At 46.9% G+C, this 11,724-nt stretch overlaps 1 protein-coding gene across 1 annotated transcript in view; it reads left to right on the top strand.

Moving 5' to 3' along the window:
- The first annotated feature begins 10,257 nt into the window (after window positions 1-10,257).
- The window catches only part of GPR45 (G protein-coupled receptor 45), an 82,169-nt gene continuing 80,702 nt past the window's right edge, over window positions 10,258-11,724 (top strand). Inside the window, exon 1 of the mRNA XM_056125432.1 lies at window positions 10,258-10,376. The gene's annotated coding sequence lies outside the window, so the exon portion shown is untranslated. The remainder of the gene's footprint in view (window positions 10,377-11,724) is intronic.

Raw genomic sequence — 11,724 nt, 5'->3', positions numbered from 1 at the left:
AACGCTATTCAGGTCTCCCAAAGAAGAATAGAAAGAGCTATGCTTGGAATATCACGTTTCACTCAAATGAGAGAAAGAATCCGGAGTTCTGACATCCGTCGACGATCAAGAATCAGGGACGCTGTCTCATTTGCCAAGGTGTCGAAAATCAGATGGGCTGGTCACGTAATGAGATTTAAAGACGACCGTTGGACTAGAGCTGTTACCGACTGGATTCCACGGGATGTCAAAAGACCGCATGGCCGCCCACCTTCCAGATGGTCAGACTTCTTCATCAAGATCATGAACGATCGGTTTGAGGCCCTTCATGTTCCAGGAGCGAACAGATGCCATTGGGCTACACTAGCACGCGACAGGGACAAATGGAGACGTTACTGGCGCCCGCTCGAGCAAATCGACGACTAACGGGAAGTTAAGTGATTAAGTGAAGTGATTAAAGTAGATTTGAAGCTATATGGGATGTTCTTAAATGTAGACTTTATTATTATTCAGGTACAGTAAGGCCAAAAGATCACAAAGCACCTGTCACTGAAAAGGTTACTTATTATTAATAGATACCAAAAAGCAGGGGCACATCATGCCAAACAGGCACATGAGGCAAAGGTTGAGTATGGGGGGGAAATTCAGACAAGAGTCTTTTTCTTTTGTTTGCTTTTTGGGTCACACTCGGTGATGTTCAGGGGTTACTCCTAGCTTTAAACTCAGGAATCACTCCTGGCAGTGCTCAGGGGACCATATAGGATGCTGGGAATTGAATCCGGGTTGGCTGTGTGCAAGGCAAATGCCCTACCTGCTTATCACTCCAGCCCCCAGACAAGAGCCTTTACTGTTTGCTTGCTTGTTTTGTTTCTTTGTTTTGTTTTGGGGGCCACACACAGAGAAGCTTAAGGGTTATTCCTGGCTCTGTGCTCAGGTATTACTCCTGGTGGTGCTTAGGGGACCATATGAGGTGCCGGGATTGAACCCGGCCTGGCCAACTGCAAGGTTGGTGCCCTACCCACTGTCCTCTCTCTCTGACCCTTTACTGTGAATTCTATGGAAAGGAATGGGGGAGCTAGGGTTGCCTACTTTGAATAATTTCAGCAGACTGTGTCATAAAAGCTATCCCGAGCATCTGGTTTGAGGGGAAGTAGGTAAGAAAACATGGACTCTGAGTAGAAGAGCTAGAAAGAGAAGCTGGTGGTATACGGTTTGCATATATTATAATGCATACAAAAATCTCTTGCAACAACGATTAATATGGCTCAAAATCTTACAGTGCCCACAGCTTATTGTTGCTTCCATAGTTACTATAGATACTTTAACATGTTTTACCAATACCTTTATTCTCATGATCGACACAGTAGACCCAACCATAGAGCTTTATCCTAAACCTGTTTTTTCTATATTACTCATTCTAGACTACTACCAGTCAACTAGGCCATGATCAGTTGTCCAAATATATTCTAATCTTGTTCAAATAAATACAAAGACTAATCATCTCTTTCCAAACAAAATCAGTGATCAAGTATACTGCTCAAAATGCTAACCTTTAGAATAACCTTGCTTTTTCATAATCTTTAAAAGTACCTTTGATAGTGCTAGTTATTCATCTTTAGCTTTTATCCATATACCAAGATAGCCATCTTTACCACACCCCTTTTTGCTACTTACCATCCCCTGGCATGCCATAGATTAGGATTGCAGTTTGGGGTTATAGTACAACAGGTGTTTGATATCTCTTGTGTAGCTAGCCTGGCCTTCTATCCATGGCTGTGCTCAGTACTGGATGCATTGAGAATTATTACTCAGTCTGCCCAATCTTATGACTTGGAGACTCTGTAAAGACCTGACTGATCATTGCTGTGTCATGGTCAAGAGAGAAGACTACAGGGGCTGGAGTGATAACACAGCAGGTAGGGCACTTGCCTTGCATGCAGTCGACCCAGGTTAGATTTCCAGCATCCCATATGGTCCCCCAAGCACTGCCAGGAGTAATTCCTGAGTGCATAGCCAGGAGTAACCCCTGAGCATCGCTGGGTGTGACCCAAAGAGCAGAGAGAGAGAGAGAGAGAGAGAGAGAGAGAGAGAGAGGACTACATCCACCTAGCAGCAGCACAGCAGTGGTTGTTTCTCTTATTAAGTTAAAAACTGTTTTCCTTCTATTGTTAGGATAGCTTGGGAACACACTTGGCTGTTGTGTTTCCACCTGTTAGTTTGGTTCTTGCCAGGGTTCACATGCCCTAGTTGCTGTGATGAATGCAGTTGAATGTGGTGCACTGTAAACCGAAGACCTTGTTATGATGCTGGGGATCCCAAATGACAATGCCATACCACCAAGATCATATTAAGACATGTGAGGTGACACTAGGGATTGAACTCAACAAAGGTAGGCACTCCACCCCTGAGGCATCCCCAAGCTGCACAAAGATGCACCAAGATTGTTTGTTTGTCAAAAGCTGAGTAATTCTTCACTGTTGAGAGCATGGCCTTGCTGCAGAAGCTCAGGGGCTTTCTCTGTTATTCCTCAATGGAGACTTGTCACAAAAAAGCGTTTACTACTAGGAATGGTTCCAAGTCTGGAGGGAGATGATGACAAGGATGCTTGCACAGAAAGCAAAGCATACTGTAGAGTCTTTCTTATTCTAAGCTCTGCTCAAAACTGGGGGAAGTTTATGTAGTTTATAATATACACCATGCTAGACCTTATTAGATTCTTTTAAAAAATGGCAGAGAAGCATCCAAAAAATGTCCTATTTGTTATGAGGAAAATGCAAGGTAAAATAACAATGAGATATCACTAGTTACCTATTAGAATGTAAACTCCAGAACACTGGGAACATCCAAATTCCATGTCACTGTGAAGGAGGAGGAAGATTCATTCATTACTGGTGGAAACACAAAATGGTAAAGATACATTCTAACTACCATGCCCTGTGGAACTGAAAATTTATGTCTATACAAAAACTTGCACACAGACAAAGAAGTAGCTTTATTCATAATTGCCAAAACTCAGAAGCAACTAGGATGTTCATTAGTAGCTTTCTACAGAGGTGCTATTGGTATCCTTACTTTACAGGTGGCATACGATGGGAAGAGAGGTAGCAGCTTTCTCAAGATCACACAGCAAGTAAGGGAGCGCACAGCCTGGAATTCAGTGAGTCCCTTACTGATCCTTGATCCTTACTGAATGCTCTGATCCTTGATCTCTTAGTAATAGTATAATAACAAATAAGAAGCTGTATGTAATGAGAATTATGAAACTTTAATGAAAATTAAGAAAATGTAATGGGGACTGGGAAACTGTGCCCACTAGATTTATGGGTGGCTAGTGCCATCAGTCCACCAGATTTATGGGAGCACGTAAGTCCTGACAGACTTATGGGAGTACATGGGAGATGTTACCTGAAGGCTGCATCAAAGTGGGCAAGATATACTGACCTTGGCTATTTTTCTTTTGAGCACCCTAAGGTCATGTCACGTGGGAATGATGCATTGATTGTTTTTCTTTTACTTATTACCTCTGTCTCCCTTGTTTCATTGGTAAGAATGCATGTAGATTGTAAATCCACCTTTAGAGGATAAAAAAGATACTCTCTTAGCAAACGGCTCCGAGTCTCTTTCTCTTCTGACATGGGGTCCTCAGCAAAGAGCTTCTAATAAACTCACAGTCTTATGCTGAGCTATCTTTCTGTTCATTCACAGCTCACGCCAGCACAACAATCCTTGATTCTTATTGAACCCTCTGATCCTTGCTAAGACTGTAATCTTTGGATCCAGAGAGGTAGTACAATGGGTAAAGCACTTGCCTTGCCCCTGGCTGACTGGACATCAGTCACAATCTTCCACACTCCATATGGTCCCCTCAGTCTCCCAGAGCCAGGAATAAGCCCTGAGTACCACCAGGTGTGGTGAGCTTTTGGAAGACAAACTGCTTCATCAGGGTCAGAGTTATAATATAGTGGGTAGAGCATTTGCCTTGCACATGGCCAGCCCGGGTTTGATCCCTAGCATCCCATATGGTCCCCCAAGCACTGCCAGGAGTAATTCCTGAATGCAAAGCCATGAGTAACCCCTGAACATCACAGGGTGTGACCCAAAAAGAAAAAAATGGCTTCACCTTATCTAGCATGTTTTTTTTAATATTTGATATTTCTGTTAGCTATTTCTATATAATAACTACCAGACACAGCAACATTAAACAACCATTTTCTAATGTTTATAGATTTTGAGGATTAACCTTTTGCAAAAGTCACAAAAGGTTTCACTAGGCTCTTGTCCATACATCGGAGGGCTTGGCTGGAAAAAAAAAAAGACTCAAACAGTTTTTTGAAGGCTGTATGCCAGGATTATCTTCACTCACACACCTGGAGCATGGACTCAGGAGCCTGAAAAGCTGAAAATATTGACCTGAATGCCTCTCAATGACATTTCCATGTGCACTCTCCCAGCCCAGGGGCTGCATTCTGGGGTAGACCTGTCCGAACAGGATAGAGCAAGTGTTTTTATCAAATCAGGTCTTTCATGCGCTAGCTTATAACTCATGTATCAACTCTTCTGTCATTCTCTGTTGACTGAGGTAGTCCTCTGCCCCTCTATGTTTGTGGGGAAGGGACACAGACCCCTAACTCTTAATATATGAAGGAAAACCATATGGCCTCAATGTTCATTTCCAACCAGTCAATGAAAGCTTCTCCTTTCACCCGGAAAAACTGGATTCCTTGACTGTGGTAAAGTGAGTGCCTCAAATTTTTTTTTATGATGCATGGGGCACTTGTGGTTAATAATCTGCTGTTCATTATCATGATCTGTAGTCTCTATAATAGTAAATGGACTGGAACCACAGATATATTTACTGCCTTAATTTAGTTGCTAGCATTTGGCTTATTGTAAAGCATTTTCTCTTCATTTGGATTGAAAGTCTTCTATCCAGGCTTATTGTCAATGTCGATAAGTTCAGTATTATTTAACAGCTGGAAGCCCAGATATTATACATCTGACTCTTAATTGATCTTCCTAAGTTGGTCTTTATAGGCATTGTATCCATCCATCATGACAAGCTGTCCTTTCATGTTTGGATGGTGTTCCATTTTGCTAAGCTAAACTCTGTTTCTTAATCATGACCAAAGTTCTTTATCATTTTAATAGTGTATAGCATTCTTCTTCTTCTTCTTTTTAAATGAATCACCATGAGGTACAGTTACAGACTTGTAAACTTTCATGCTTACATTTCAGTCATACAATGATCGAGTACCCATTTTTCCATCAGTGCCCATTCTCCACACCAATGTTCCAGTATCCCTCCCCCCCATCTCCCCCCGCACTCCTGGGGCAGGTGCATTCCCCACCCCCCTTTAGTGTGTCGTGGTTTGCAATATTGGTATTAAGTGGCCATCATGTTTGGTCTATTGTCTACTTTCAATACACATCTCCCATCCTGAGCAGGCCCTGCAAGCATCCTTTACTTGGTGTTCCCTTCTCTATCTGAGCTGCCTTTTCCTCCAGCATGTGAGGCCAGTTTCCAGGCTGTGGAGCAATCCTTCTGGTCCTTGTCTCTACTATCCTTGGGTGTTAGTCTCCCATTCTGTTACTTTATATTCCACAAATGAGTGCAGTCCTTCTACGTCTGCCCCTCTCTTTCTAACTCATTTCACTTAGTATGATACTCTTGATTTTGTTCAACTGTATCATCCATAACATCCATCAAAAGGTTTAAACTATCAATGTGACCCATAGCCCAAGAAAGAACAGGAAAGACAAGAATTGAAAGAAGAAATATAGATGCACAGAAGGTATTTGGAGAAATTATCTGCATCATTTATTATCATAGAAATGCAAATACAAACAGCACCTATATATCACATTATACCAGTGGAACTGGCTCTCATCAGAAAAGAACAAAAATAACCACTTGTTGGCATGGGTGTGGGGAAAATGGGACTCTCATTTTCTGCTCATGGGCATGTCTTTTGATCCGACCATTTTGGAAAATAATATGGGCACTTCTGAAAAAGTGTCCTAAACATAACCTAAAAAACTAGGACACTTCTGAAAAAAAAAAAAAAACAGGACTATGACCCAGCAATTTTACTTCTACGCATCTCCCCCAAGGTCTCAAAAACTGTTTTCAGAAAAGACATTTGCACTCCTGTGTTAATTGCACCACTATTTACAATAGCCCAAATTTGGAAACAACCCAAATGTCCAGGAACAGATGACTGGATAAAGTAACTATGGTACATACAATGAAAACTTCTTGGCTATAAGAAAAGGTGAAATCATGCAAATTGTTATTATGTTTTCTGGATCTTGAGAGCATCATGCTAAGTGAAGTTACTCAAAAGGAGAGGGAGAGACACAGAATAAACACTCTCATATGTGGGAAACATAGTAGGTGAATAACAAATGCCCAAAGGCAACAGAAATTGAGAGTTGGTCTTCCGTAGGAAGCTTACCATGAGGGTCAGTAGTGGGAGGGACACTGGGGAAAGAGTGGAGGAAGCAGACTCTCTGCTGAAGGTGTGGTACTGGAATGTTTCATTCATGTTTCATTCACAGACTTGTAAACCATGGTGTCTAAATTAAAAACAAACAAACAAAAAAAGGAAATTCACATTTTGACAGGCTTGAGGGGTGGTTGGGGAAATTGGAAATAATGGTGGTGGGAAGGTGCAATGGTGGTAGAATTGATGTTGGAATATTGAAAGTAACAAATCATCATGAACAACTTTATAAAAACTAACTAAATAAAACAAAAATCCACATTTTGCGTGACTAAAAATAGATACATAAAATGTTAATCAAAGAAGAGCTGAAGTGAGGGCAGGGAAATGAGAGTGGAAGCAGGAGTGCAGGAGGTCCTAGAAAGCAGAGAAAGGTAGGTTCTCTGGAGAGAAGAATGAGGGGTTCCAGAACCACATCACAGGGGTGACTCTGCCTCCCACTCCAGGAACGAGAACAGCAGAGGGTATATCTCTGACTCCATAGCCACTGCCCGATGCAAGGAAGGACAAGCAGGTAAGCAAGTCTGAGCCTCCTGTACTTGCCGGGGAGGGGGGAGGGCAGGGGGCTTGACAAGGAAACCCTGGGTTGTTCATTCCCTTTGGTGGGGGGGACACTCTACACTCTACCATCTCTTTGTGTTAGTTACTAGGACAACTTCTCTTTCTCTTTGCACACTGCTGGGACTTACCGCATGTTATGGAGAAAGTGGCATCAGCGTTTATCACTCCAGCTCTCGGTCCTTTTCCTTTAGGTGAGCCAACATAATAAACACAGTAACTCTGCCCTACTCTCTGACCTGGGGCAGGCCCAAAGCTCCAGGAGGACTTTTTAGAGGTGTTGGGACTGGAGGAGGCTGAAGAGGTGTCTATGAGTGTAGAGAGGGTCTCACTTCTATTCACCAAGGCCAGTGTGGCTAATGTAGGTGAACAGAGAATGGACGCTTCCCTTTTCTGGACTACTGTCAGTGAAGAAGTTCACAAACATGCCCCCACCACTTCCTCTCTACTGGCCATGTGAACCGTACAGAAAAAAGTTGGGGGTTCTTTCAGCTTCAAGTGAGGCTGCTCATCCTTTGGGGCAGCAGATGCTTTTGAGTTTTTTTTCTCTTTTTGAGTCACACTCGGCGATGCACAGGGGTTACTCTTGACTCATGCACTCAGGAATTACTCCTGATAGTGCTTGGGGACCATATGGGATGCTGGGAATTGAACCCGGGTCAGCCGTGTGCAAGGCAAATGCCCTACCCTCTGTGCTATTGCTCCAGCCCTACTTTTGAGTTTGAATCACTGTGTCCCAACTCCCATCCGCCCTTCCCCAATCAAATTAAATCAAATCAAATCAAATCAATATAATCTTGTCCCCTCAGCAGGCTCAAGCAGGTATCTACCTGTCTGAACACTTGTGGGTGACACACAGGCAGTTTCTGCAGAGGAAACCAAGGCACTGTGGTCACAACAGCATAGATGATCCCAGGTCATAAGGCTAACAGGAGTATAGGAGTCTCAGAAAGGCGGCCTGCTTCTACAGCTACCTCTTAACAATGCTCCTGAAGGCAGGTATCCATGGCAGATTCTGGCACTGTCACTGGGTGTATAGATAAGCTGCTATGTAGACAGTTCTCTTCCTCCTGGAAGATGATATTCTGAAAAGTAGGAGGCAACCAACCTTAGAGGGAAATATTCTATTATTTCGGTTCTGCTTTGGGGCAGGGATTGGGGTTTGGGATAGAAACACCCAAAATATGGTGGTTGGAAGGTGTAATGGTGGTGGGACTGGTGTTTGAATATTAAATGTAATCAAATATTGTGAACTACATTATAAACTAAAAAATAAAAAATAAATTAGCGGTAGGGCATTTACCCTACAAGCGGCCAACATGGCCGAACCGAGTTCAATTCCCCCACCCCTCTCGGAGAGCCCGGTGAGCTACCGAGAGTATCTCGCCCGCACGGCAGAGCCTGGCAAGCTCCCCATGATGTATTCGATATGCCAAACACAGTAACAAGTCTCATGATGGAGACATTACTGGGCCCGCTCAAGCAAATCGATGAACAACGGGAGGACCATGACCGTGACTGTGAAATTAAAAAATAAAGATGCTGTTCTGAGGCACAGCTGAGGATCCACTTTAGACTGGCTGAGCCCTGGAGGATGGAGCCCTGCCCTAGGGGAAGGGAGAAAAAGGTTCCACATTTTCATTTCAGATCCCAGAACTTCAGAAAAGCAAGAAGGGAACTCAACTCTGCTGCTGGCGTCTTGACCCAGAGAACCTCAAGCTCTCACACTCGGGGTCCCACAAGGCAGCAAAAGACATCCCAGTCCAGTTTTGTAGTTGGGTTCAGACAGCCTGTGAGCATTAAATTTAAACACCTGTAATTTGCATCAAAATTCTATGTGTGCATTTTCCCAAATGCTCTGATCAAAAGACTGGGGTGCAGTAATGGGATTTGGCCCTTGGCTGTTGGTTGCCTCTAATGTGCTCTCTGCCATCACTGCAGGCCTGAAACCGTTCTGCACGTTGGTCCCACCAGCTTCACACAAAATAAAGGGTCATGCTGAAGCTGGACACCAAGCGGGCAGATAACTGCTCAGTGCGCAGCAATCCATTGCAGTAAATCAATCAAGTGATCCGAGGAATGAGCCTGAACTTTGCACAGGGAAGAACGATCATGTGATCATGTTTTTGGAAAGAGCTTTCTTGGGTTGTTGCTAACAACCTTTCAAGCCGATGCTGAGCATCCTGGGCTCATCCTGCTCTTCTACTTCCTGTTTTTAAATTCCATAACAATAGCAAAAAGGTTTATAAATAAATCAAAACTAGCATTCATAATAAAATGCAAAAGTGTTCTTTCTCCCAAAAGGGAACACTCTAGGACTCCCTGCATGCCTGGGAAAGACAGCCTGGGATACCTACCTACCTTGACCGACTTAGAAGCCAGGCACCTATGCTGAGTGGAAGACAGGAGACCAGAACATAGGGAAATAGGTTGGTCCCTTCCTAAAGGACCCAGGTGCCATCCTTCCAACTGGTCTTGCCTGCCCTGTATCCCTGAGCACTTTACCAAACACCTGACAGTCAAGGGAAGGTGAGGGAGCAGGAGTAAGAGCCTCCACACTTGGACAGGAGAGTCCTAGGGCCTGGCACTCTCCTGAGATTGTGGGGGTATAGGATGCAGGGATGATGGAGAGGAGAATGACTGAGAAGCAAGCACATGCACACACACTCACACTTGCACACAAAACACACACGTGCATGCGTGCACACAAGTACACATATGCACAAATGCATGCTCACGTGTACACACACACCACATATTCACTCGCATATGTACGCATGTGCACATATTTGCATACGCGCATACACGTACATGCACACATGCACAGACATGCAAGCACACATGCACACAGTGAACGCATAGGCTTGTGCTCGCACACACACTTGGAGGCAGACACACACAGGGACGCGCGCACAAATACACAAGTGCGCGCACGTACGCTCGCACACACACACACACAGACACACACACGCCTGTGAGCACACAGACGGAGAACTCGTGCACACACAGGCACACAGACGCGTGCGCACACCTCTCCCCTCCATCTCTCCTCCGCCCCCCACCCCAGGGGCAGACCGTGAAGGCGGCGGCTTTGGGGGGTGGGGGGGGTTGGACGGGACCGCGGAGGCCGCGGGGCCGCGGGGCCGGCGCGGGACCGCGGGGTCGTGGGACCGGCGCGGGGACGCGGGGACGCCGAGGACGCGGGGACGCGAGGACGCGGGGACGGGGTCCGGGCGCGCCAGCCCCGCCCCGCCAGCCAGCCCCGCCCCCACTCGGCCCCGCAGCGCGGCGGGAGCGGCGGTCGCGCAGCCTTTGTCTCTCCCGGCCGAGCGCAGCGTAAGTGGAGCGGGGCAGACCCGGCCGGGCCGGGCGCGGTGGAGACGCGGGGGCCGCAGGGGCGCGGGGCGGCGGGGCCTGTGCCGGCGCGCGGCGGGAGGCGGCGGAGCCCGGGCCCGGTGAGGAGCGGGCCCCCGCCAGCGTCCCGGACCCGCGCCGCCCGCCTCCCCCATCCCCGCGTGGCCTGGCCTGGCCTGGCCCGGGAGAGGCGTCCCCGAAGGGGATCCCGCGGGGGCCCCTTCGCCGCCCTGCGTGGCCTGCTTGCGGTCGCGGTCCCCATCGGTGGCAGGGATGCCGCTGTCGTGGTGAGGCCCATGTGATGCGGGCGGAACCTGTCAGGGTCTGATGTGCGGATGCGGGAGGGGGTGGGTGGGAGGACGAGGGCGGGTGGAGGGGGAGGAAGGGGATGGTGAGGGGCTTAGCTGTCCAAGAGGTGTCCTTTTGGACACCTTTTGGTGGTGGTGGTGGTGGTGATGGCGATGGTGACGGGAAAAGCGGTGTCCCCGCTAGGTGAGATCATGATGGAAACGTTTGCGTGTCCTCTGTGGGTTTGGGGGTGTCAGTCCCAGCATCAGGTAGGGACATAAGGCAGGTGAAACTTTCCACCAAAACGGAACCAAGACTGGAGCCAGAGACAGCCCCGAAGGTTGGATCTCATGCCCTGTGTGGCGGGGACCCTGGTCTCACCCCCCTGTACTTCACAGTGGGTCCCCCAGCAGCAAGCTGAGCCATGCCCACCATTCACCCCCACCCCCACCCTCGCCTTCCACAGCACCTCCAGGTGTGGCTCAAAAACCAAAATCCTAACGAGCAACCTCAACAACAATAATACCAAAATAGCAAAAGAGAGTATCAGTGGGAAACCAGGCCCCATAGGGATAAAGGCGCGAAAATACCCGTTGCATCTCTTTATTGGGGGTGCTATGGTGTCAGAAGGCCTCCGCCACCCTGCCTAAAAAATGTTTCAGTTGGTGTGTTTGGAATAGGCATCTGCCTGGTTCTCCAACTGCTGGGCTGGCAGCTCACACCCAGGGACATCTTTGAAGTACCTGCTGGTTCAATCTTTTAGTATTCTCTCTCTCTCTCTCTCTCTCTCTCTCTCTCTCTCTCTCTCTCTCTCTCTCTTTTGTTTTGTTTTTGGGTCACACCCAGTGGTGCTCAAGGCTTACTCCTGGCTCTGCGCTTCCGAGTCACTCTTGGCTGGTTCAGCCTACCGTGTGTGCCAGGGATCGAACCTAGATACAAGGCAGATGGCCTACCCACTATAGTATTGTTCAGGCCCCTGATTCTGTCTTGAACATCTAGACATAGGAATATAAGGATAACAATTAGACAAGGGGGTTGGAGA

Source organism: Sorex fumeus, unplaced genomic scaffold, assembly GCF_029834395.1.
Source record: "Sorex fumeus unplaced genomic scaffold, SorFum_2.1 ptg000006l, whole genome shotgun sequence".
Taxonomy (NCBI): domain Eukaryota; kingdom Metazoa; phylum Chordata; class Mammalia; order Eulipotyphla; family Soricidae; genus Sorex; species Sorex fumeus.
Note: the sequence above shows the minus strand (reverse complement) of the source record. Positions and strands in the feature narration are given on the sequence as shown.